This window comes from Talpa occidentalis, unplaced genomic scaffold, assembly GCF_014898055.3.
Source record: "Talpa occidentalis isolate TD23 unplaced genomic scaffold, MPIMG_talOcc4v2.1, whole genome shotgun sequence".
Classification (NCBI taxonomy): Eukaryota; Metazoa; Chordata; class Mammalia; order Eulipotyphla; family Talpidae; genus Talpa; species Talpa occidentalis.
Window position 1 is genome coordinate 11,107,271 of NW_026555331.1, and position 24,398 is coordinate 11,131,668.

The 24,398-nt window shown below is 40.9% G+C and overlaps 1 long non-coding RNA gene across 7 annotated transcripts in view; it reads right to left on the minus strand.

The window, feature by feature from the left end:
• The window catches only part of LOC119237989 (uncharacterized), a 111,884-nt gene that overhangs the window by 85,400 nt on the left and 2,086 nt on the right, over window positions 1–24,398 (minus strand). The window lies entirely within an intron of this gene.

Below are 24,398 nucleotides of genomic sequence, written 5' to 3' on the forward strand. Positions count from 1 at the left end.
GAAAATGCATACATTGTGCAAAATGAAAAATGATATAAAAATATATAACATAAAATTTAAAAAATTACCCATATTCAAAACTATCAGGAGACTCATGATCAAATTATAAAAGGGAGATGAGAAAGCCATGTATTCTTTAACTAGAACTCTACAGGTTTTTAGCAATCTGTAGGTTGACTCCAATTAGGAATGAGGTCTGTTAGAGACCCCCGGTATTATAATAACTGAGAGATCTCTGTAAGATTATTTGCTCATTCATTCAACAAATACACGTCATCACCTCTGTGTTCGAAGCACAATAGTAGAGTGAATCTAAATGTGAAATGCTGCATTCATGCCTGTTAAGCATTACAGACCGTGGCTCTCTTTCCTGTCTGAAATGTGTGACACTGATTATTGTTAATTAGCTGCTGTTATGCAATGAAGCCCTGAAGATGTAAGATGAATACTGCAGCCACCATCTAACCAGTCCACACGTGTGAAATTGGGGCCAAGTTTTCTCTCTGTTATGTGTGGCATCTGCTGGGGGGGTCCTCTGCACCTTCCTACCCACATGGTCTCTCCATGTGACCTTCCCCACATGTCAGCTTCAGGTCGTCACCCGAAAGCATGCGTCCCAGAAGAGAGACAAACAGAAATTGTGTGACTGTTTCTGGCGTAGCCTCAGAAATGACTTCTGGTCATTTGTCCCAAGTTTTCTTTGTCAGGGAATCACAAATTCCTGCCCCCTCAGAGATGGAGCTAGACTGGACTCCACCTCTTGCTGGGAGGCATGAGAAAGAAGGTGCCAACAGGACCTAAAACCTCCATGGGCACCATTGCTTGGAGGGAGAGATGTTCTCAAACCATGGTCATGCGTTCCATGAGTCAGGAACAGAACTGAGTTTTTCTATCATAACCCTAACAGTTATTCTCCTAAATCATGTCTCTCCATATATATTTCTGTGCCCCTCCTGCCTGGTGACAGCCCCTTTGAGTGGCCACTCTCTCCTACCCCTGAGCTCAAAAGCAAAGAAATAAAATAATGAGTAAAACACACACTTTCAAATTATGCTTCTCAGGTTCCGATCTGTGTCCTGGAGCTCAGCCTCAGGAAGATCTTGCTTTCTTGCAGATTAAGTTATATTCAGAGGCGAGAAACTGTCCCTGTTTCCCTTAAGCCTCTGGAAGATGCCATGAAATTTTGCAGATGCAACTGGATGAAAGGCGCTCTTTATAATAGGTAAATTCTGCCAAGATGACATTCTCTTTGAATATCTTCTCAAACCAGCAGAGTCCTACTGCCTTCTGAGTGCATTTGAAGTAAATGGGGGCTTATTTTAATTAGCATATTTTAAAATTTTAAACATGACCCTGATTGCTTTGCTCAGGGAAAGGAGAGTGGAGCTTTGAAGTTGACCTCAGAATTGTTAACTGTGAAGAGACAGCAGGGGTGCAAAAAAGTATTTGAGCTTTGAGATTACATCCCAGCTCCAATAACATCCCTATAAAAGGGTGGGAAATTATATAACCTCATGGAGTCTCCTCGTCCTCAATTGTCAAATCAGGAAAAGCCAATGAGAGTTGCTCATCACTGATCCAAGTGACTCTCAAAATATTCCGGACTAAATCTCTACTCTGCAGTCCCCAGAAAGGAAAAAGAAAGAGTAAGAACTAGAAATGCTGCTCCTAGTTCCTTCCAGGAACCTCTCTGAGCCTCTGCTTCCTCATCTGTAAAATGCAGACCACATCCCTGCAGTGACCATATCCTTGGACCATGGGGCCAGTCAAATGGCAAGTGCATATGGAAGAGCCACCAGCCATAATGGGGTCTGCATTTGCCAATGGTTGTGTTGCACATCAACTACAAGGCAGGTTATGGGAACTGACCAGGTTCCCAGGTGTACTGAGAAAATGGAAAGGAAGGGGCATGAGTTTGAACTCAGCTTTGCTCTCACATTTTGGCCAAACCCCACAAAGCATTTAAGATTCACCCACGCTATCTGGAGCTTGCAATGCTGTGGTTGCTGTATATGCCTCTTAGGAGGCAGCAAAGAGAGGAAAGAAGGAAGAAAAGGAAGAGCTGGCTCTGGCTGAGGACCTGCAGAGGAGGCAGAGGGGACAGTGGTTTGGAGTGTGAATCCCATAGCCTGGGTCTGATCCTGAACAGAATACTTCCAAGTTGCAAGAGCAACAGACATTCTGTGCCTCAATTTCTTCACCTGTACAATGTGGATAATAATAGGCCTCCTTATAGCCTTGTCATAAAGATTACTGCACATGCTTACAAAATTCATGTTTCCCATAGAACAAACACTCAGCCCATTTTGTATCTGTCCATTCCTTTATCCCCCTCAATCAGTAATGGATGTTGAGAGTCCGCTCTGTCCCCACTTCTGTGATAGGAATTGGGCATAGTCATGAGCAAAGTCCCTGCCCTCGAGTGCATTTGTCCTTGGAGTACAATCTAGAGCCATTCCAGAAAGACAATGGACATATTAAATGAAGTGTGTCCATTCATGATAAATACTTCAGATAAAAGTAAGACAGGGCGTGGGGCGGGGTATGCGATTAAGAGGCTGCAGTTCTGTGTAGCGCAGCCAAGGGGACCACCATGATCCTCTGATGTAGTTGGCAGGTAGGTGTAGGGGTGCTTCTTGGTCCTTGGGGCTGCCCTGGAGCACCTCAGGATAAAGGCACCCTGTCTGCTACTAGGTGCTCTGACAGCTGCCTCAAGACTCCAGCAAACAGAGCTTCAACTCAACCCCTTCCTTGGAAGATAACCTTCATCTATGGCTGGCAGCATGGAAGATGCAAGAGGCCCATCCTCAACTACAGCAGCTCTGAGGGCCTACCAGCCCTGAGCTCCCTGGGAGGCTGCCTGGAGTTTCTGCTGAAACTGCACAAGGTGGGGGTCAAGTTCTCCCTCTGCCACATCTTGCTCCTGTCCCCCTTCCAGATGTTGTTCCTGAGCACATTTTCCCACTAGCCTCCTCCACACAAACCTCAGAATCTTGCAGCCTCATTTTCCCAGGAAATCTCTGACAAAGACTAAGTAACGTATGTAATATCTTTGCACAGAAAGTGTTGGAGCAAGAATTCGCCTGCCTCTGTGGTTTGGGGCCTCTCTTGTTATCAGTGGTAGAACATTCCAGTCTCTTCCAGTCAGTGGAGCAGCAGGAAAATTCTTGGCATTTCTGAGCAATGCAGGACATGAGGGTGGATGTGGTTATGAATAAGAAAAGAAGCTTTTAATGTCAAGGGCAGAAGACACTCAACCGTCCCCATCGAAACCCAATGATGATGAAAGCACACAAGACATTTTGTAAAGGAATTTGTAATTCTTTAGGATTTGGCTTGTTTTTGCTACAAATTCATGGTGCTTTTGCAATAAATGTCTAATGATTTCCCTTACATAAATTTTAAAAAACACCACTTTCCAAATAAGTTCTATTTTAGTTTGTCTTTCCATCAAGTTTATTTTTATGTATTCTAGGATATCATTTACATCTGGGGATAAAATGACTTTTAGGGAAGTCCACAACTGTGAGCTGCTGGCTAACCTCAATGATGCATTTGTTTTTATATCTGTATGTTTTACAGCATACCTGCCTTTGATTTCAGCCTGGATCTCAGACACAGTGGTTCCCGAAGCTGTCAATAAGTTAAGGAAGCATCCCAGACTGGGAGAGGGGAGACAAAAGCTCTTCAGGTATTGGGCAGGTCCTCCTGAATCCTTTTATCTCCAGGAAAGGAATCCAGGAGATAAAAGAAAATTAGATGTGCTGTGGTAGAATTTTATGAAGAAACAAAATATCCAGGATTCAAATTCCAGGTGCATATATGTTTTCAGGAGCACACACTACTTCAGGTTTATTTTGCATTCTCACAAGGCCCCTGCATAGAAGGGGGATTAGATTGAAGGTGTGAAAACTGAGGTTTCAAGCAGTGAAGTGACTCCCCAAGTTTACATTCATGAGTTAGAGTGAAAGCCTCAACCATGGTCAGCTAACTCCAGTGTGAAGCTCAAAAGCAAGAATTATTACAATCATTAGAAGAACAACTGAAAAGTAAGTACCCAGCTCTTTCGTTAACCACCTGTTTCTGTCCTGGAAGGCAACCTTGTAACCCCTGACATACTTGAGCCAGGCAAGTAGCTTCTTAGGCTTATCTGCAAGTGTATGTAAAAGTGTCACTCACTTAGGAGGTCTTTGTAAAGACTAAAATTTCTTCTGCTCTCCCAGAATCACTTAGGCCTCCACTGTGGCATTAGCATCATGGCTGTACTGTATATTACCCAAACTGATGCAGAAAATGTTATAAAGTTCCTACTGCACAGCATTCTTCAAGCAAGTGCCAGCCTCCCCTACCACTTATGAAAATACAATACATTGGCTCTGAGTGAGAAATGATTCTGAGGCCAAATTATATCTCTACCAAGTGCTAATGACTATGGATTTTACTGACATAATGTTGGCCTCTTTCCATTTCAGAATCTTAAATGATTGCCTGGACCCTTGTGGTGTAGCAAACCTAATGTTATCTGATCTCTAGTAGAAGTTTGTGAGAATTCATAGATTCAACAGGACCCTATCAGAGAGAAATATGAGATAAGGTATTAAAATATAATTTTTAATTTTTTTAACTTCTAGCTTCTTTCAGTGGTGTGTCCTTGAGCATTTAACCTCTCCAAGTCTCAGATTCTTCATCTGCTAAGTGGGAATATCTATGTTAGTTCATGTGACATCCAAGACATAATATCATCCCGCTAGTTTGCTAGTAAGGTATTTGCTAAGCAGCCTTGGAAACCTTATATTGGTTATTGGCTGCTTGATGGAAAAAACCTGTCATCAAGACCCTCCTCACCACATACCGAACAACCTTTGGGAGCTGCCCATTGCCAAGTGCAACCACCAGAGCTTGGTTCTTGAGGCCGTCCGTGCCCTAGCCACAATCTCCCACCTAGCGGGGTTACACTAGCACATCCTTCCTCTTTACCACAATCAAAGACACATCAATCCCTTTGGATCTAAATTTCCCTTATCATAAAAATCAGGGTAATAATAGATTCATCATAGAAAAAAGAGTGCAGAATAAACAAAACAGCACAAAGTGCTGAACAGTATATACCAAGCACACAATAGGTACTCAAAAAATATCTTAGTCTATAGGAATAGGTCCTGTCTGCTGAAGATGGAACTTTGGAAGAGCAGCTTTACTCAGTGTGGACTCACGAGCACTCCTTACTCAGCCTCTCAGTTCATGAAGAAGGTTCACGTCCCTAAGCTGGGGAGCAAATCATGCCTTTGGTCTTTGAACTGAAATTAAGTCAAACTTATTGTCCACCAGCAATATAGAATGACACCTTTTCTTTATTAATGGAGTCTCTGATTTCTTCCTTCAAATGAAATATGTCTTTTCTTTTCAAAGATTTCTTTATGCATACAAGAGTTGGGGTGTAGGCCAGAGGTACGGGAGGGAGGGGAGGTTGAGAGGATTCACCAGAGACAGAGTGGGGAGCAGAACAGGCAGAGCTACTGAAATACTCTGCTGAGGGGAGCAGCAGACAATATAGGAGAGGTAAGCTGTGCCATGTGGATCAGCTCCCTGGCCGGGGATCAAATTGATGCTGCAGTGGCTACAGATAGCTTTGTAGTGGGGACACTTAACCCCTTGAGCCACCAGAGAGGCCCCAGTCCCCTCAAATGAAACACGACTTAAGTGTCTGAAATAAAACCCAACACCAGGAAAGTACTAGGTGTCAGCTAAACTTTCTTGAGCACTTCCTAAGGGCCTGTGTCTCTGGAGCCCTTCTCGCCCAAGAACACACCTAAGCCTTGGGCATTGCTGTTAGCAGGCTCTGGAAAGATAACCATCTCTCCATCTCTCAAGTCAGAACACAGAGGCTCCTAGTTGCCTGAGGTCTCATCCCCTTACTGCAGCTGAGCAAGAGCTCCAGCTATGATTCTTCCCTTTCCTTTAGGACCCAGGCCCACCACTGCCCTAGGCCTCCCAAGGCACCTAGTGTCAATATCGAAAAGAAAGTACATACGATACCTTTACCCCTATGTTTATAGCACCTTTTACAATAGCTAAGCTTTGGAAACAACCCAAATGCCCAAAAATAGATGACTGGATCAAGAAGATGTGGCACATATACATCATGGAATATTACTCAGCCATCAAAAAGATAAACTCATGCCATTCACAGCACCATGGATGGAGCTAGAAGGAATGATGCTCAGTGAAATAAGTCAGAAGGAAAAAGAAAACTATTGGATGGTTTCTCTTATAGGAGGAATGTAGTGGCAACAAGTCAGGGATAGGGAAAAAAATATCAACAATAATAATAAAAGCAAAGCTAGCAGGCAACAGTAAATAAGAAATGTTCTGCGTGGGAGGGGGAAGAAAAGGGACCAAAACAGGGGAGAGAAGAGCACAAGGGACTATGGGGAAGGTTCACAGGTGAATTGGTGGTGGGAATTTTATGGGGACTACACAATGATGGAAAAGATATAAATAATGTGGGGGTGTGTGTGTAGATATGTGTGTGTGTGTGTATATATATATATATATATATATATATATATATACTGAGTGTATATATATATATTCTTTCTCTTTTGCCTTCTTCTTGATCATCATTCATATATATGAATCATCATGCATATATATGAATCATTCATATATATGAATATATAGGAATATATGTGTGTATATCTATATGAATCATCATTATATATAATCATCATTATATATATATTTCTATATATATAGAGAGAGAGAGAGCAAGCAAGCACACAAGAGTGAGCAGGGATAGCAAGAGATGCTCCACCCCAACCCCGACTCAGAGCTGGGGGGTCTGCTGCAGGTCCTCACGTTCTGACTCTTCTCTGCTTGTGGAAATGGAACAGCACCTTCCTTGGTTTAGATTTAAGTCAGTATTGAATCACCAAGTGCCTGAGTCATTTCAGAACTTCACAGGTTGTAGATATTTCCCAGAAAACCATTTGGAGGAGCAGCCTCTCTTCAAGTTTGTGGTTCATTCTTGTGCTAAGAGACCAATCTTCATCTCTTATTCACCCACATTTTTGGGGTAAGGCTCTGGGGATACAGAAACCAACCAGACGCTATCCCTGCCTTCATAGAGCAGATGGTCTACTGGGAAGGGATGGACATGAAGACTATGCTAGAAAAGTGATTCTCTAATCAGACTTCTAATGACAGCAGGAGAGGACAGGCAAGAATGCAATGAGAGCATTGAAAGGGGACATACCCTCAACTCAGGGTCAAAGAGGGCTGAGAAAGTGATGTTTAAGGAGAAAGCGGAAGGATAAGCACAAGTTAGTCAATGAAGTGGAGGGCGATGACCCTGCTGGTGAAGAAAAGAGAACTTGCAGATTGCAAGGACAATGCAAGCGAGACTCATTTGAAGAACTGAAAGAAGACCAGCACAGCTGAAGCACAGAGACCCAGAGTGGGAAGAAAGGAAGGGAGGGCAACATTATTTTCAAGTTAATTCGTGATGGTTTCACTCCTAGTATTTAGCTCAATGCTCATGCCTGTTAGTGTATCTGAAGTCAGAACTGACCAGATGAGAACTTCAAACAATTGACTTCTCTGTCCTCTTTCTCGTTTGCCTTCTTCTTGATCATCATCTTAGGTTCTAAGTAGGGGAACAGAAGTACAGACAAAGAATTTCCTAAGACACTGTAGGTTCGGAAAGGGTGCCAACCCCCTGTTATGAGAGGAACATGTTCTGGGGTGGTGATGGACAGCTGGGGACTACAGTTATCACAGTTGTATTACATACTTGAAAGTTACTAAGAGTGACTCTTCAATATTTTCACCAGTAAAGCAAAAAAGGGTAACTATGTAAGGTAATGGAGGTGTTCACTAACATTACTGTGTCATCATTTCACAGGAAATATGCAAATGATCATATGCATCTTAATCTTCCATGGTGTTAAACGTCAATCGTGTGTCAATAAAGTTGATATAGATCTCCCCTCCCTTCCTATCCAAGTGAGAAGACTAGGCCAGGCTAACTCTGCAACATTCTGCGACAAACCAACCCTGTGCACCCTCAGAAGAGGCAGAGCGCATTCCTTGCTGGGGAAAAACTGCAGTGGGTATCTCTGATGGGTGGCTGGCTCCCTTCTACCCAGCAACACAGGGCCCTCTCTGGGCTCCATCATGTGCTTCTTCATCCAGCTGGAAGAGAGGACAAAACATGGTGGAGCACGTACAGGCCTGACCTGAGAAAGTGGGTGCCATTCCTCCTGCTAGGCTGCCATGGAATGATCACCCCAACTGCAGGAACAGCTGTCCTGTGGGGTGCCAGGAGGGAGCAGGTGTAAGTGACTAGCCAGCAGTCATTTATAGGAGGGAGCTCTTTGATATTAAGTCAGCCTGAGTAAATCAGTGTATCTACAAACAGGTATTGCACACCTCCACGTGCAGCATGCCCCTGCAGTGTGGCTACGGGGGTAGAGATGACAATGAGTAAGTCACCTGCCTTCCATCTGGAAGTTCCAGAGAACCTATCAGCAGCCTGATGCCTCCCTCCCCTTTATCTGCACAACCACCCAATCATCACACGTTTGGGTCAGTGAAAATGCTAGTATTTCTCTTCTCCCATGACCCCACCAGGAGTTGTGGCAACAGTTTCCTTAGCTAGACTGACTCCCACCCCACCTCCCTCCACCTCCCTCCCTTCCACCCACCTCTTCAGCACTCCAAAGAGCTGGCTCTCCGATACAAAACCCAAGTACAGCTGGCACTGACCTTACCTCAAAGACTTATTTGGTGCATCACAGACTTCAGGATCCAGCCCCAAAGCTTTTCATACAAAATTGAACAGAATCTGATCGCACCTCCCATGTAGCCTCCTTTTCTCTGAGCCCCACCTTGTAGTAAGCAGGTCAGCAACACCACGTGACTTACAGCGTCCTGCACACGGAGCCACTGAGCTGTTTCCCTCCTCCCGGGCCCCTGGGCTCCTATCGCTCTTCTGCTGGATGCACATCTTTAGACTCCATCTCACGCATTCCTGCCCTGACTCAGCAAGTCTCCTCTGCATTCTCCAAATACTCTATGCACATGTTTATCTCTGAACTCTTGCTGCAGTGGCCTCACTTGTATTTCTTCCATCTACCCCACTGTCTCTGAAACTCCCAGCTGGGAGACAACTTTGAGAGCACTAAATGTCATTCTAAGAGCTTAGAAGATCGTCCTATAATTTAACAGGGATTGCATTGAGGAGGATTTGATAAAAGGAGACAAGCAGTTTAATCTACATTTTAAGAGATAAAGCTATGAGACAATGAAGCAGATTATAGGAAGGACTGATTGCATGTAGGACAACAGCATGAAGGGAGGCAATTCCAGGGCAGAAATTTGGTCCACACTGACAGACTTTTTATTTATGAACAAAATGGAAATAATAATCATTCAGCAGAATCACACCCAGTCAATAAGGACATTGGAGATCAATGTGCCTTATAAACATTGCTAAAGTTAGAGCTCAAATCCAAATCAATCCAAAATGGACGTCTCACCAGAATTCCTTCCTGAAGTCACTGAATCCTAGAATCATCCCAGACTCCCTTGCGCGGATAAAGCCCACGGGGACCTCCGCTTGCCTGTCACCTGAAGCTGACTTGCAGTATCTGACAGGTTGTCTGTCACGAGGCAGAAGAATGGGATTAATTCCGCGAGGCTGTGTGGCAGTTACCGGGAGACAAATATTAGCTCCACATAAGGGAAAACTTTCAAACTGTCAGAGCTGTCCAGAGGCCGCCTGGGGCTGGGAGCAGGGGAGACCTTGAACTACATGAGACTGGAAATGATGAGGCCAAAGCTGGGAGAGCAGGGCTGCAGGCTTCCTGAGTGAAGGTTTGGGTTGGCCAGCTTCTACGTTTCCTGCTCATTCTGCAGTTCCAGCGTCACTGCCCCCTGCACCTTCATCACTGCATAATTGCCAGCTTTTGATGTGAGTGAGCCATGAAGAGGTCTTTCTCCTCTGCTAAGCTCAAAGCACCTGGGAGGCAGGGCTAGGTCTCTGTCACCTTGGAGTCCTCGGCAGCTGGAACACATGGTAGGCGGTCCCCAACTTAGGACAGCTTGGGGGCCGATGGTTCGACTTCACGATGACTTCCATGGTGCAAAAGCAATGTGCATTCAGCAGCAACCACTTCAAACATTGAATTTTGATTCTTTCCAGGGCCGTTCCACACTCCCTTGTGAGGCTGGCAGCGACAGTAAGACTCCGCTCCAAGCCAGCCATGCCATTATGGAGGTAAACAGCCTTGTTTTCAGTGCGTTACTCCACACATTAGATGAGATAGTCAACACTTTATTATAAAGTAGGTTTGTGTTTTGCCCAACTGTGGATAATGTACACATTCTAAGCACATTTTAGGTGGGTGAGGCTAAGCTGTGATGTTTGGCAGGTTAAGTGAATTAAATACATTTTCAATTTACAATTTTTTGAGTTACAATATTATAGAAACTCTCAGTAACTGTTGGTGGAATGAAGAGATGCATGGGTGAATTATTCTGTTAACTTGAATGCCCTGAAAGTCCACAGAGAAAACATGGTGTCTCTAAGTTTGGGTTAGCACAAGTCTACATGGTAGGCTGTTGTGTGATGATGTTGGTCTGGATGAGTGCTTTCCAACTGGGGATCTCAAATTCTAGGAGTCCTATTTTCAATATTCAAAAATATTAATAAAACTAAGATTAATAAAACACCCTTGCTACAAAGTGCTCAGGTTTCAAAAACATCCAGATTCTTCGTACTTGGCTTAGAATGTATCAGTCTTTATCTTATACAGTAAATACAATAAATAAAACCCCAGAACTTTACACATATCACCTCATTTAAAATTCACAGAAACCTGTCTGCTGGGTCATGCTAACTTCTAGGTAAGTAAATCAGACTCACAGAGGTTTTGTGACCTGCCGGATGGTGGGGCCTGAGGCAGTTTCAACCCCATTCTGCCCGCAGGCCCGCCGGGCTTTCCCCATGCAGCAATTAGATTCATTTTGAAGAACAAGCTTTCTTTGATGTATGTTTCTATCACAGAGATGCTTGATTGGGGGTCTGTCCTGGACATTAGCAATCCCTTTCTCTTGATGAGGATAATACACAGAGGGGCTTCTAAACACTTGTGACCTTGAGTTTAATGAGAAGTGGATGCTCTATCCACAGAAGTCTACCTGGCCTCTTCACCTTCCCAGCATCAGAAATCCCCCAACCCTGCTCTCCCCTCAGTAACTGCTTATGAAATGAATGTCTGTGTGGATCTTCTTCTGACCCTCCAAAGATATTGCATAGAACATCAGGAAGTCTCCCAGGTCTCCATTCTAGATCCTCTATTTCCCTGGTGTTGACAGCTTAATCCATGTCCATGCTTCCTTTTATGGAGAAGGAGATAAGACCCTGATGGTAATCGAGCACCAGGGTAGGAAATACCACATTCCCCGTGTAAATATTTGACTAAGCTTTCTCTAGGCCATACATCATTGTGCCCAGCCCCCAGAAAAGCTGCAGGTCCACAGATCTGCAGGTTAGATACCCTGGCAATGAATTATGAGGTTTGTTTGAAAACCAAGGCCAAGTCAGTGTATTCCCGGGCAGTCCATGCTGTACGTGACAGAAAGCTGTTCCGAGGAAGCCAGGAGCAGAGTCTGGGTCTCAACGGGGTGGACTTTTTGTCTTCAGTCAACTAAAGAGAACCTGGTCAGGTGACTTTAAAAACAAAGCAAACAGCTGCATTAGGTAGCGAGTGACCAGGTCTTTTTTTTTAAGTAAAAAATTAGGAACAATCTAAAGGTCAATAGGAATGACTTAGGTCCATCAATGCAGAGGACGACAATATTAAAAGTATCGATAAAAATAATGTTATTGATTGCTGACAATGTTCCACTAACCATGATAAGTCCTTTCAAGCCATCACCTCATTGATCTGCACAACCATCTCTTAAGGAGCCTGAAGGTATTTATCATCCCATTATGCAGCTGCAGAAAGTGAGGCAGGAGATGTTGAACAACATAGGCAGGACACGCGAGAAACTACTGATGGCACAGAAAACTATGCAGCCATTAGAAATGAAAGAATAAATGAGTGCTTGACTTAAAATATATTGTAATATTAAGGGGGAAAATGCAGGTTATCAATTTGTGTGACTCCTTTTCCTTAATTAAGAGAGGTGGAGACCCCCTTGAGATGAATACATACACACTTACAAGCAAAAAATTAAAAGTATTCATGGATAAGACAAATTGGAACTGTTGGGAAGTTTTGTAATTCTGAGTGGAAATATGCATTTTCAGGGCTGTCTGCAAGGAGGATCTTGTAATACTCCTGTCTGAGCTCTACTCCAGGACACGGGACAAGCAAGGGGATGAGAACAAGTCCTACCTCTGGCCCACTACCAATTAAGTGACAGAATTTAAAATTCAGAACTTAAAGGGACCTTTGAAGTCATTCAACCCAAATGGTTCATTGCACAGAAGAAATCAAGGCCTTCCCATGATGTGATTGTTCAGGGTGACAGAGCTGGTTTTGTGGCAGACACCAGATTATATGCCATCTGTCCTGCACACCGCCTTGTCCATCCGTCCATCTGTCATCGATGCATTTATTCACCCATCCACTCTTAAATCTACACCAAGACCTGAGGGAGGTGTTTTCCATTTTTTTAGTCCTATTCTCCATATGGAGGTTAGTTGCAGGGGATGTACCATGCAGCAGAATCGGCTGCAAGTTTCTGCTTTGCTGCATTTTCACTTATCTTCCTCATCGCTTTGCATTATTGCTCATTCTTTACTCTACTTTGCAATGATCACTTTGTAAATAACTCAACCCCAGGCCTGAAGAAAATCTCAGAGATGGGCGGCGATAGGAGCAAGATCTCTGTGAGTCAATCTCTTAAGTGGATTTTTGCAGTTAAGGATTCGTTTGTGCTTGTGCTAACCAAGAACTATACTTTAGTCATCATGGAGGGCCATGGACACCTGTTGCCTTGCAGGAGCCATTGTACAATGTGCAAGTGCTGACCTGCAGCCAGACAGTTGAGTTCAAATTCCACACCAGCCATGCCAGCCACAGGACTTATGGCAAGTCTTTAACTGCTTTGTGTCTCTTCTATGAGGATTTTAATATCTGCCTCACATTTATATCAGACAGTGTGTCCAAGGATTTTCACACCAGCTATTACATCTCTCAAGGTAAACTCTTAAGGTCAAGGAACAAATCTGAGGGCCGAGTATTCCTCAAATGAGGATGGAAGAAGTATAGCTGCATTAAGCTAACTTCCAGCATAGGTCGTCAAACTGCAGCCAAGGGCCAAACCTGACATGTCCTCTGATTTTTTTTAAATAAAGTTTTATTGGCGCATAGTCGGTGCATTTATTTAGACAGTGTTTTTGGCCACTTTGTCTACCATGGTGAAGAGGAATCATTAAGACAGACTAGATCACCCACTAAGCCAAAAGCATTTGTGATCTATTTGAGAAAAAGCTTGCCAGTTTAGGGAATCAGAAGACAATGACACGTGTCAGTTTTCTCTCCAGATATCAAGATATAGCTGATTTCTTTATTCCTTAAAAGAAATCTGGCGATCACTTTTACCAAATTATTCCTTCCATCCTTCATGCTAGCGAGTACTGTTAAAGTTGCTGCCAAACCAGAATGTGGTTCTTAAGTGACAGAGAGGGAGAAACTTTATTGGCTTTTCACCATAAATTCATTGTAAATCTTCAACAGAGAAGACTAGATTCAATATGCTGAGTGGTTAACCCTGTGATACTGAAATGACTCATCAGTCTGAGACTTTACTAGTATTGGTTTCAGTCTCCTTTACTACATTCATTCTACAAGTATTGATGAGAGCTTTTTTTTTTTTTAACATGGAAATTGTTCTTATTAGAGTTAAGTACTACAATATAACTTTTGCATTTAGTGCATTTATTTTTCTCTGATATACAGACTACAAATTATTCTATGACTACCATATCTTACATATTTTATTTAACAACAAATATAGAACAGAATGTATTTTTTAATATTTTGTTTTATATAATTCTTACATCATTTTTCATTTTTGCACAATGTATGCATTTTCATTTTTGTTATATTCCCCATACAATTGCACCCCCTCTTATTTTGACCCTAATCATTCCTCTCCACACCCCCCTCCCACCCCGTAGTGTGTCTCTGGTTTATAGTTGCTCATTGATTTTGATTTTTACTTTGTATTAGTCTTTTCTCTGGTCCCTTATTTAGGTTTTCTAAATTCCTGCTATGAGTGAGACCATCCGGTATTTTTTCATTTTCTTTCTGACTTATTTTGCTGAGCATGATCCCTTCTAGCTCCATCCATGTTGCTGCAAACTGCATGTGTTCTCTTTTTTAATTGCTGAGTAATATTCCATTGTGTATATGTACCACCTCTTCTTGATCCAGTCATCTATTTTTGGGCATTTGGGTTGTTTCCAAAGCTTAGCTATTGTAAATAGTGCTGCTATACACAGAGGGGTGCAGGTGCCCATTGGAATTAATGTTTCTGTGTCCTTTGGGTAAATACCTAGAAGTGGAATTGCTGGATCATATGGAAGCTCTATCTTTAGTAGGTTGAGGAATCTCCACACAGCTCTCCATAGTGGTTGGACCAGTTTGCACTCCCACCAACAGTGCAGGAGAGTTCCTTTTTCTCTTCAACCTCACAAACATTTGTTGTTGCTAGTTTTTTTGATATGTGCCATTCTCACTGGTGCAAGATGTTATCTCATTGTCGTTTTGATTTGCATTTCCCTGATTACAAGTGACAACAGAATGTACTTTCACAGAACAATACATATATAATAAAGTATTCTATTATATAAGATTCAGGTGTGCACCAGTGAGAACCAACAGATGTATATACTACATTAACTGCCTCACAAAAAGTTCAAATCTTCTCTGTACTATTGTCTCCTTTGTCTTGATTTCCCTACCCCCTTTTCATTTTCCCCATTTCCTTCTAATAACAACTGCTCATATAGTTATAGTCCAAAAGTTTATTTTTGTTTTATTTAGCTCATTGTTTCTTTTCTTTGTATATTACATATAAGTGAAATCATAAGGTATTTGCCTTTGACCGATTTCATCGAACATAATTCCCACCCCCTGGGTCCATCCTTGTTGTTACAAATGGCAGGAGTGTTATTTTGCACATCTGAATAGTATTCCATTGTTTATATATACCTCATCTTCCTTATCTTCTTGTCAGTAGATGGATATTTAGGTTGTTTTCAATTCTTGGCCATTGTAAATAATACTATAATAAATATAGTCTTTGAATTAGTGTTTTTATATATAGACAAAATACCAATAGGATAACTAGATCATATAGAATTTCTACTTTTAATGTTTTTGAAGAATCTCTCTACTTCTTTCCTTAATTTACATTTACCTTTCCACAATTTACATTTCTATGAACAGTGTTGAAGGGCTCCTTTCTCTTCACATCCTGTATCTTTTGGATAATAGTCATTCTTACATGTGTGAAGTGATACCTCCTTGTGGTTTTGATTTGTATTTCCCTACTAAAAAGAGATGATGAATATCTCTTTATGTGCCTATTGGTTATCTGTCTCCTTTAGAGAAGTGTCTATTCAGATCTGCTGCCCATTTTTAAATCAGGTTGCTTGTTTTTATATGATTGAGTTTTATGAGTTCTTTGTATATTTTGGGTAACCTCTTGTCCAATCCATGATATAAACTATCTTCTACCATTCAGTGGGCTGTATTTTCATTTTGACATCTCTTTCACTGTGCAGAAGCTTTTAAGTTTGAGGTAGTCCATTTGTTTACTTTTGCTTTTGTTTGCCTTGATGTTAAGAGTTAAGTCCTCAAACATATCTCTAAAGCTGATGTCAAGAAATATAATCCCTATGTTTCCTTTTATGTATTCCTATTTTTTAACCTTATAAACCATTTTATCACTCCCCTTTTTAACATTTATATATATATATATATATATATTTTAGGTCATCGTTCATTTTTGTACAATGTTTGCTTTCTCCTCTCTGTTGTAGTCCCTGTAAAAGCCCCACCACCTAGAAGGGATTATGCTCAGTGAAATAAGCCAGAAGAAAAAAGAAAAATATTGGATCATTTCTCTTACAGGAGGACTATAGGGGACCAAATAAGAGATGAGGAAAAAAAAATAATAAACAAAATTAGCAGGCAACTATAAATCAGAGACATTCTGCAGGGTAGGGGGAAGGAGAGGAATCAAAACAGGGCAGGAAGAGCACAAGGGACTGTGGTGATGGTGCATGGGTGAATTGGTGGTGGAAATTCTATGGGAACTACTCATTTTATATATTTCATTGCTTGAGGTCTTATATCCAAATCTTTAATCCATGTTGAGTTAGTTTTTTTATATGTTATGTGATAGTGGTCTAGTTTCATTCTTTTACCTATGGATATCTGGTTTTCCCAACACTATTGAAGACACTCCCTTTCTGCAATGTAAGCTCTTGGAGCCTTTATCATATTTTAGTTGACTGTATGTGTGTTTTTATTTTTGGACTCTTAGTTCTGTTCCATTGATCCATTAAGCTGTTTTAATTACCATCATTTTGTAATATAGCTTGAAGTTAGTGATCTTCATACCTCTATTTTTTTCCCCTCCCAGGAGTATTTTTGTTATTGAAGGTCTTTGGTAATTCCAAATAAATTATATGAATTTTTGTGAAGAATAACTTTGGGATTTTTAAAGGAGTTCCTATTTATGAGATTTGTAAATGGGATTGTTTTTCTGATTTCTCTTATTGCTAGTTCATTATTTGCATATAGAAATGCAATGGATTTTTGGATATTGATTTTTGACCTATCACTTTACTGTATTATTTTCTTATTTCTTTTTTTCTAATTATGTATTTTATTTTATTTTTAAGTTTATTTTATATATTTTTACATCTTTTTTTTTATTTTTGTACAATGTATGCATTTTTGTCTTGGTTATAGTCCTCATACAATTCCCACCCCCTTGTTTTGATCCTACTCCTTCTCCCCCACCCTGTAGTGTGCCTCTGGTTTATAGTTGCTCATTGATTTTGATTTTTACATTATAATTAGTCTTTTTCCTGGCCCCTTATTTAGGTCTTCTAAATTCCTGCTATGAGTGAGACTATCTGGTATTATTCTATTTATTTCTGACTTATTTTGCTGAGCATGATCCCTTCCAACTCCATCCATCTTGCTGCAAATGGCATGAGTTTATCTTTTTTGATTGCTGAGTAATATTCCATTGTGTATATGTACCACCTCTTCTTGATCCAGTCCTCTATTTTTGGGCATTTAGGTTGTTTCCATAGCTTAGCTATTATAAATAGTGATGCTATAAACATACGGGTACAGGAGCCCTTTTGAATTAATATTTCTGTGTCCTTTGGGTAAATACCTAGGAGTGGAATTGCTGGATCATATGGGAGCTCTATCTTTAGTAGGCTAAGGAATCTCCACAGAGCTCTCCATAGTGGTTGGATCAGTTTTCACTCCCACCAGCAGTGCAGGAGAGTTCCTTTTTCTCCACATCCTCGCCAGCATTTGTTGTAGCTAGTTTTTTTTTTTTTTTAATATGTGCCATTCTCACTGGTGTAAGGTGTTATCTCATTGTAGTTTTGATTTGCATTTCCCTGATTACAGGTGATGCTGAACGTTTTTTCATAAGCCTGTTGGCCATTTGCATTTCCTCTTTTGAGAAGTTTATTTTAGCTCTTCTGCCCATTTTTTGACTGGGTTGTTTACTTTGTTTATGTTGAGTCTCATCAGCTCTTTGTAGATGTTTGTGATCAGTCCTTTATCATTAGTGTTGTGTGCAAAAATTTTCTCCCAATCTGTGGGGTGTCTCTTTGTTTTGGTTAGTCTCTTTTGCTGTACAGAAGCTGTTTAATTTGACGTAGTCCCAGCTGTTTATCTTTGCCTTCACTATCACTGCTTTGGGTGATGTGTCTTTAAAGATGTTACTGAGGTGTATGTCATGTAACTATATTTCCTTCTATATATTTTATGGTTTCAGGTCTTATACCTAGTTCTTTAATCCACTTTGAGTTGGTTTTTGTGCATGGTCTGAGGCATTAGTCAAGCTTCATTCTTCTGCATGGAGCAACCCAGTTTTTCCAGCACCATTTATTGAACAAACTTTCTTTGACCCATTGCATATTCTTTGCTCCTTTGTCAAAGATTAGTTGAGTGTAAAATGTGGGTTTGTTTCTGAATTTTCTATACATTTCCTTTGATCCATGTGTCTGTTCTTGTTCCAATACCATGCAGTTTTGATTATTATGGCTTTGTAGTATAGTTTGAAGTCTGGGAGTATGATGCCGCCATTCCCTTCTTTTTTTTTCAGGAAAGATTTGGCTATTCAGGGTTTTTGTTGGCTCCATGTGAATTTCATCAATATTTGTTCTATTTCTTTGAAGAATGACATTGAAAATTTTATTGGCATAGCATTGAATCTGTAGATTGCTTTTGTTAGGCTGGCCATTTTGACAATGTTAATTTTTCCAATCTGTGACCAGGGGATGTCTTTCCATTTCTTTGTGTCTTCTATTTTTTTAACAGTGTTTATAGTTTTCTTTATATAGTTCCTTTACCTCTTTTGTTAGGTTTATTCCCAAGTATTTGACTTTTTTGTTTCAATAATAAAAGGGATGGTTTTCTTGATTTCTTCTTCTTCAGGACTTCTTCTTCCTGGGCTTTTGTTTTTGGGGAGGGTTTTGATTATCATTTCAATTTCACTGCTTGTAATTGGGCTGTTTAGGTGTTCTACTTCTTCTTTAACTAGCTTTGGGTGATTGTAAAGTTGTAGGAATTTGTCCATTTCTTCTAGATTGTTGAGCTTGTTTGCATAAAACTATTCACAGTAGTTTCTGATTATTCTTTTGATTTCTGCTCTTCCTATATCTCTCTCCTCTCCTTCTGGGATCCCTATAACACTTATATTTCCTTTCCTCATGGAGTCAGGTAGTTCCCAAAGACTGTCTTCATTCTTTTACCATCATACTTCTCTTTCCTTTTCTGTTTTCTTTTTATTTCTGTGTCATTGAGAGTACTTATCTGTTCTTCCATTTCATCTATTCTGCTTTCACTGCTTTTTCCAGAGTTCTTTAGCTCCTCCATTAATCCTTTGATCTCCTGCATTTCTCTCACTTCCCTCTTTAAGGACTCAATTTCATTCTTCTGAAGGTTGATTATTTTTCCCATATAATTTTTGACTTCTTTCAGTTTTTTAATCATGGAGATTTTTAATTCTCCTTCTAGAAGGCTCAGAAGTTTTTCCAAGTCACTGTTGTTGCAGTCTTGTGGTTGATTTTCAAGCCTGAGGGATTGCTTGGTTTCTTGTAGTTTTTCTTCTCCCTGCTGCTTGTTTTCTGATCTGTCTATGCTTTGGGACACTGTGTCACTGGTATTGGCTGCATCTCTTTGGTGAGCTCCTTCTGGGATATCGGAAGCGCTGACAGTTTTGGTGAGGTTGGACACAAACCTCCCTGTCTTAAAGATGGCACACCTGGGGGATGCTCTCCTGCACGCACCCATGCACAGTCTGCCCTGGCGGTGGCTGGATCCCCCTCTGGGCTTCATCTAGAGGCAGTCTCAGGGCCCGGCTCCTGTGCAGTTTCAGCTCACCTCTGACTGATGGGACAGATCTTTCTTGCTTCCACACAGTTTTGGTGAGGTCTGGATGGGACCCTCCCTGTATCAAGATGACGTGTCCTCTTTTCTTACTTCTAACAGCCTTTTACTTGAGACTTTGGGATTGTCTAGGTATGTATTTACATCATCTGCAAATAGTTACAGTTTTACTTCTTCCTTTCCATTTGGATATCTTTTAAATCCTTTTCTTGTCTAATTTCTGTTGTTGGGGCTCCTAATACTATACTGAATAGTAGTGGTAAGAGAGGACATCCTTGCCTTGTTCCTGATCTTCTTAATGTATGCCCAAGTCAGCTCCATGGACTCTGGATTTGCTTGCAGAGTTTTTGGGGTTTTTGTGAGGTTTTTTCTTTTTCTCTTTCAGAAATTGAAAACACTGTGAATGTTTTTGCTTTACTCCAAACTCTTTGGACTCAAGCTCTGAGTTATTAGCAAGAACACAGTGTTTAAAAGATTGCCAACATGAATGATTAACTCAGTCTAGGTGTATCCAGTTTGCAAAGAAAGACTTTCTAACTAAGAAATTTTTCTAAGTATTTCAAGCAGAAAGATACTGAATGCAGGGACTTAAAAATTTAAGCAGTCATTGGATGGATTAGAGTCATGTCACTAGAGAATTTACAAGGGCTAGGATTTGCAAGGTTACTACCTCTGGAATCTAGGGAGTAGAGCTAATGTGGATAATTCTCAAGAGATTCATGGAAGGAAGCTACTGGGAACACCCCTATCTACTGACATCTACTTCCTGAATGCTGCTGCTAAGAATATGGACTCTTCTTTCTCTTCAGCATTCAAAAACACCATGCCAAAGCCTCTTGTTGACAGATTATAACCCTGATTCTAGCAAAATTCTTGGGAATGTAGTCTTAGGTTAGCTAGCTTTTCCCATCAAAGGGAATATAGAGATGGAAGGAGGGGGTAATGCTAAGTTGCTATTAAATCACACAGCTTTTGGGGAGATTCAGAAAGACTTCTAGAGAATGTAATGCCAGACACTATTTTGAAAGATCAAGGTTGACCAAGCCCTGGTCTCGGTCAATGATTCATCAAAAGAGTTTCCCTTTCTAAGTTGCAAGAGCCTAAGTTAGGGAAGCACCAGCTTCCCAAAAGAGCTATTCTTATGCAACCAAATAAAGAGGTAATTATAAATAGTCTAAATTTACTACTATTCTGTGTTCAAAATGGTTAACTACAAACAACTTTTCTTTCTTGGAGAAAGAAAGCTATGAATCGTTGATAAAACAAACAACACGTAAATGGGGTAGGGTTTTTCCTTCCAACATCTTTCTTAGTCAGTTTGAAGTTGTCAGGCCAAGAAAAGGGAAATCTGCCAACTTCCAACATTGTCAGGGCAACATAGAGGTAGAGTTTAGCAACATAGAGGTAGAGTTTAGCATCTCCACCGTGATGTCACTCTCTTTCTCCTTTGTAGTCCCTTCCTCTCCATTGCAGACACATCAGGAACTTTCTTGATAAGCCACTCATGGACAACTGATCTTTAATCTTTCCCTCAAAATTTAGATTAGCAGCACCCTACAGTGCTGGGAAGGTAAAGGGGCAACATCAGTTAAGCACTTACCATTTCCCTTGTTTATGTGAGATGCTTTGCATACCTAATGTACTGAATCCTCTAAGTGATACCTGAGATAAACTTATTACTGCCCCACTTTTCTGAATAAATTTCAAGTTTCAATTCAACTTCATAGCATATGGTGACATGTAAACATGTCTCAAAGACCAAGGAAGATGTTCAAATGCTTCTGAAGTCATACACCCACTGCCCTGATCTGGAGAAAACAGTGAGGCCCCTGCTACCTTACCATAAGTGGATCCAGAATCCCAAGGGGTATCCTGGGTCACATAAAGGTCTTAATATTCTCACAGCTTTGCAGCACCATGAGAAGCTGAATGGTCTCTCTCATAACTTCCCTCCATTCCCCCTACATCCCAGGAAAACGTGGGACAACCAGATCTGAACACTGACAGCAACAACAGCCACAGCAGGGGTTACCCCAACCCTAGCCTCTCTCTGTCATAGCCCCACAAATATGAAAAGAAGAAATGCCTTCTCAGAGACTAAGTTACTCTGTTGTTGATATTCAAGATTTCTGTCAAATTCCTCACAGGTTATTTTATTTCTTTTTTTCTTAATTTTTTTTCCTTAAACATCCTTCTATATTTTTTCACAATATAGGATTTCTCCCTCAGTTGTAGTCACCATAGTTTTCCCACCACCAATGTGCCCACAGTCCAGTGCTCTCTTGCCACCTCCTTCCCTTCCCCCTCCCTTTCTGAGCATCTCACATCTACCACCTGCTTCCGAGGGTCAGTCTCACCATTTTGTCTTTTTTCTGATACTTTGTTTGGTTTCTTTAGATCCCATATATAAGTGAAACAGTCCAGTATTTACCTTTCTTCTTCTGGCTCACTGCGCTGAGCATAATTCCTTCCAGATCCATCCATGTTGCCACAAGTGGCATGAATTTGTCTTTTTGATTGCTGAATAGTATTCCATTGTGGATATGTACATCTTCTTGATCCAGTCATTATCACTTATCACCAGGGTGATGCAAATCAAAAACACAATAATACACCACCTCACATATTTTTAAAAACACAAGTGGTCCATATTTTAAAAAACACAAACAACAAGTGCTGGTGAGTGTGGAGAAAAAGGAGTCCTATTACACTCTCAGTGGGAATGGAGACTGGTCCAGTCCCTACAGAAAGAAGCATGGAGATTTCTCAAAAGACTAAAAATGAACTTGCCATAGGATCCAGCATTTCCACTCCTAGATATCAATCCAAAGAGCTCAAAAACACTAACTCGAAAGGAAAACTGCACTCCTATGTTTATAGCAACACTGTTTACAACAGCCAAGGTATGGAAACAACCTAAACGTCCCAGAACAGATTTGTTTCTTCTTTGTTGTTAATATTTTCATCTTTCACTTTCTTTATTAATCAAGAAAAGCATGTTAGAAAAATAGAGCATGCAGGCACACCAAAAGAAAAATAAAATCTATGAACACATTATAAAGATAAAACCCATACATCCTCTAGGAGAGCAGTTCTGGAATTTCTATTTTCTTGCACCCCCTACCTCATGTAATCTCATGTAATCATTTGAATGTAAACATTGAAGATAATTATTATGACATTAACATTTTGTATGTTACAAATACTGTGTTCTGAATAAATTTCATGTTTCAGTTCAACTTCATAGCATAATAGTGATGCGTAAACATATCTCTAGTTGCTATCACTGCTATTTCCTTCCTCTCTATGGTGACCATCTAGTTCTCAACTCTTGTGTTTCTTTCCTCAGTGTGCAATTATATCTTAAAGAAATTTTCGAGGAGAATTTGGAGAGAATATATTTTGTCTCCTTTGTATTTTCAGTGAAATTGTTCTGTTCTCTGCATATGTGAATGCTTGCTGGATTGTCTGCATAGCATATCCTTTTCTCCTTCACACTCTACAGAAGCTTCTAAATTATCTCCCGGCAGTAATGTACTGGGGGGAGAAAGACAAAAGCTAGGTTAATTTTTTTTTCTTCAGAAATAATCATGGTTGTGCCTCCCCTGGTGGCGCAGCGGTTGAGCGCTGGGCTGCAAAGCTACCCGCAGCCTCTGCAGCGCTGGTTCGATCCCTGGCCACCAGCGAGGGTCCCACATGGCGCGACAGACCTCTCCTGTCACCTGCTGCTCCCCTCAGTAGTGTATTTCGTCAGTCTGCCTGTTCTGTTCCCCACTCTGGCTCTGGGGAATTCTCTCACCCTCCCCCGCTTCTGACTGTACCCAGTGCTTGTATAAATAAATAAACAAATCTAAAGGGAAAAAAAAAAAACCTAGAACCATGGTTTCCTATGTGGATTTTTATGGAAATTTGTATATATCGTTCAGGTGATGCTTTCATCAGGCTACCTACAGGTGATGTTCTTATCCTCATATCAGCCTGAATTGAGGTCATTTTCTTTCTGTCTGCCCTTTAGCTCAAGAATGGGTATTTGAGTCACATGGTGCCATATTTTCTGGCCAGAGTTTTTGAAACTTCCATTATTGTTATTCCAATCCTTTCAAATATCTGTACTTTTCCTCTAAATTTCTGGAGAGTTTCTTAAATATGTCTCCACACTGGTGATAAACCATCATGCACCCCTGCTGTCCTTCCTTGCCTTGAACAGGAATTGAATTCCAGCCACTGAGCACATATTCTCCTTGCTTTCTCCCGTCACCAGCCCCCCATATAATGCTGCATTTGCCCAGAACTTGCCTTCAGACATTCTGTTCTATTTCAGAGAAACCATCATGTAATTCATGAGCCCGCTGTCTAGGTTTCTGAAATGATCATCAAGACGAGAAGGGAAATCATTCTCAGGATTTCTCTGCTTCACTGATGTTATTCCTTTCTTGTTTTTTTTTTCTTTTCCTTTTATTTTTTTCTTCTGGCAGCATTTTTCAGTTGTTGATGATGATATTGTTCATTTAACTCATCCTTGGACAGGACAAGGCTGGTTTGGCAGTATTTGTTGAAGTCACAAGGAGTGATTTTCTCTCTGTGTACCCTCCTGGTGGTCAAATCCTCTTCTCCAAAACATGATTTTTACCTACAGATCTTAGTTCACTTCTTGCTTAACCACCTACTCTTGGAATGCTGGGCTTTTCTTACTGTTCCCTCTTCTGAACTTTCAGCCCAGGTTCT